Source organism: Poecilia reticulata, chromosome 12 (assembly GCF_904066995.2).
Source record: "Poecilia reticulata chromosome 12, P_reticulata-male-v2, whole genome shotgun sequence".
Lineage (NCBI taxonomy): Eukaryota > Metazoa > Chordata > Actinopteri > Cyprinodontiformes > Poeciliidae > Poecilia > Poecilia reticulata.
In genome coordinates, this window is record NC_088841.1 from 26,634,348 (window position 1) to 26,637,425 (window position 3,078).

The 3,078-nt window shown below is 39.7% G+C and overlaps 1 long non-coding RNA gene across 1 annotated transcript in view; it reads right to left on the reverse strand.

The window, feature by feature from the left end:
- The window catches only part of LOC108165946 (uncharacterized), a 5,066-nt gene extending 2,802 nt beyond the window's left edge, over positions 1 to 2,264 (reverse strand). Inside the window, exon 1 of the long non-coding RNA XR_014090199.1 lies at positions 2,178 to 2,264. This is a non-coding gene — a long non-coding RNA (uncharacterized LOC108165946). The remainder of the gene's footprint in view (positions 1 to 2,177) is intronic.
- Between the last annotated feature and the right edge of the window lie 814 nt (positions 2,265 to 3,078).

The following is a 3,078-nucleotide window of genomic DNA, read 5'->3' on the forward strand; positions in this document are numbered from 1 at the left end:
AATGTTTAAAGTTAAGCTAGCAACATTAATATTTAGTAGCTAAATATTACACTAGTATGCTAAATATACTATATATTTACTTTGAGAGTTAAACATTTAGTTTGACAAATGAAATACTTTGGAGGTAAATATTAGCAAATTAAATATTTAGTTTGCAAGCAAAACATTTAATTTGCTAACTAATTAGTTTGTTTACTAAATAAATACTAAAAAACTAAATGGGTCACTACGAATTTAGTTAAATGTTTCACTATATGTGTTCCACAAAGTAAACATTTTACGCACTAAACACTTAGCATCAAGCTAAAACACTTAGCATCAAGCTAAAACACTTAGCATCAAGCTAAAATATTTAGCATCAAGCTAAAATATTTAGCATCAAGCTAAAACACTTAGCATCAAGCTAAAACACTTAGCATCAAGCTAAAACACTTAGCATCAAGCTAAAATACTTAGCATCAAGCTAAAATGCTTAGCATCAAGCTAAAACACTTAGCATCAAGCTAAAATACCTAGCATCAAGTTAAAACGTTTAGCATCAAGCTAAAATACTTAGCATCAAGCTAAAATGCTTAGCATCAAGCTAAAACACTTAGCATCAAGCTAAAATACTTAGCATCAAGTTAAAACACTTAGCATCAAGCTAAAATGCTTAGCATCAAGCTAAAACACTTAGCATCAAGCTAAAATACTTAGCATCAAGCTAAAACACTTAGCATCAAGCTAAAATACTTAGCATCAAGCTAAAATACTTAGCATCAAGCTAAAATACTTAGCATGAAGCTAAAACACTTAGCATGAAGCTAAAACACTTAGCATGAAGCTAAATATTTAGCATCAAGCTAAAACACTTAGCATGAAGCTAAATATTTAGCATCAAGCTAAAACGCTTAGCATTAAGCTAAATAACTATTTAATTTGTTCCTGTTACGTTGATAATGACTGAATGTGACTTTAAGAAATTACAGTTTTTTCCTCTAATGACTAAATAACCCAAATTATTAATAAATTAACTTTACAGTTTAACAATCTGGGATTATCAGGCAGCAGGTTTAGTTTTTTAAAGGTTTATTTTAGTTTTTTAAAGGTTTATTTTAGGTTTTTAAAGGTTTATTTTAGTTTTTTAAAGGTTTATTTTAGTTTTTTTAAAGGTTTATTTTAGTTTTTTAAAAGTTTATTTTTCCTGTTTTCCTTTATTTGACGGGAAAGTTTGAAGGGAAATCATGTTTTTTTAAAAAATGATTTTTAATTCCGCTCGCTGCCATATGAGCCGGTGCTGCAGGAGTTTGTTTATATGAAGGCAGATTTAATTTGATGAGTCTGAGCTGAACGTTTCCTCCGGCTCAGTGGGGGAGGGGGGCGGAGCCTCCGCGGCCTCAGGTGAGGCTCATGAATATTTAATGAGCTGCTTTTCCTCCAGGTCTGAGCCGCCGCACAGCAGAAGCTGAAACTAATCTGATTTATCTGCTGGCTCCTCTGAAGGCGTTTAATCCATCCCGACACGATTCAGCCTGAATATTCATCTGCAGGACCGGGAGGTTCTGCTCGGCGCCATGTTGGTTCTGGTCGTTTCCCCGCGGCTCGGAAACATTCAGCTCATCTTCGCTGCTTCCGACGGGCTCGAAGGAGAGAAAAACTATTACTTTGTGTGAACCACAAAAACCCACATTTCACCACTTACAGGTGAAAAACTGAGACTTTATTAATTCATCCTTCGTCTAATAAAAGAGCAAAAAGGAGAGAAAACATATTAAGCTAAAATTAGAGACTCACATTCAGCACATTTCTCATTTTTATGAGATTTTCTCTGTTTGTAATTTACTTCCAAGGTTTTACGGCTAAATATGGAAACATTTCACTGCCAAAAATCTGCTAATGAGACGTTTTGACTCATTAAAAACGTTAAAATGTTTTTTTTTTATCTCGGTGAGATTTTCCTCATTGTTTTAACGAGTTAATGTGAGAGTTTCTCGTTTAAACAGCAAAAGCTTCACATTTCATTACGATATAAAACTTGAATCTCGTCTTAATGAGGAAGTTTCTGGTTGAACGTGAGGAGTTTTGGTCTTAATGTGTTTCCATCTCGTTAAGACGAGACGCTGATTGAACTCTCTCTCTCTCTCTCTCTCTCTCTCTCTCTCTCTCTCTCTCTCTCCTGGTTTCCCTCCGTGGGTCACCTGCAGCTTTCAGGCAGAGAGTTTCCCGTTTGGACGCGTTCCGGCCCAGCAGGTGAGGATTTGCTCCACCTGCCTGCGGCCCGGACCGGAAGCCGCTCCGGAACAACGACGGACCCAGAACCAGCTGTTGGGCCCAACTGAGCCGCTCCTCCGCCGCCTCGGCTGGCTGAAGTTTCCGGGTCGAGGTGCATGGGATCGTTCCGGTCCTGCGTTTTAAGGCTCTGCGGTTTCCAGAGACGCGTGAAGCAGCAGCGAAGCCAGGAGGAAGTAAAAACGCGTAAAAGCGCAACGAGCTTCGCTGACGCCGGCTGTCGACACGCATCCCGTCACAGCAGACATCTTTATTTTTAACAAACAGCCATCAGAGAGAGAAAACAGAGCAAAACAACATGACTGAGGAGGACCGAGCTGTGTGTGTGTGTGTGTGTGTGTGTGTGTGTGTGTGTGTGTGTGTGTGTGTGTGTGTGTGTGTGCGTGTGTGTGTGTGTGTGTGTGTGAGAGAGGTGTGGGTGGAGGGGGTATTAGTCACCAGAAATGGCACAGAGCCGCTCTCTCAGTAAGTGGGTCACTCCATCTGGAGCAGAATATGGAAAAAACAGCCACATAACATTTTCTACCAAAACGTCTCAGTAGGAAAGTAATGAAAGGTTGAGAGAGAGCAGGGCTGGTTTAGCTAAAGGAATCACCTGACAGGTTGAGAGAGAGCAGGGCTGGTTTAGCTAAAGGAATCACCTGACAGGTTGAGAGAGAGCAGGGCTAGTTAAAGAAATCACCTGACAGGTTAAGAGAGAGCAGGGCTGGTTTAGTTAAAGAATCACCTAACAGGTTAAGAGAGAGCAGGGCTGGTTTAGCTAAAGAATCACCTGACAGGTTGAGAGAGAGCAGGGCTGGTTTAGTTAAA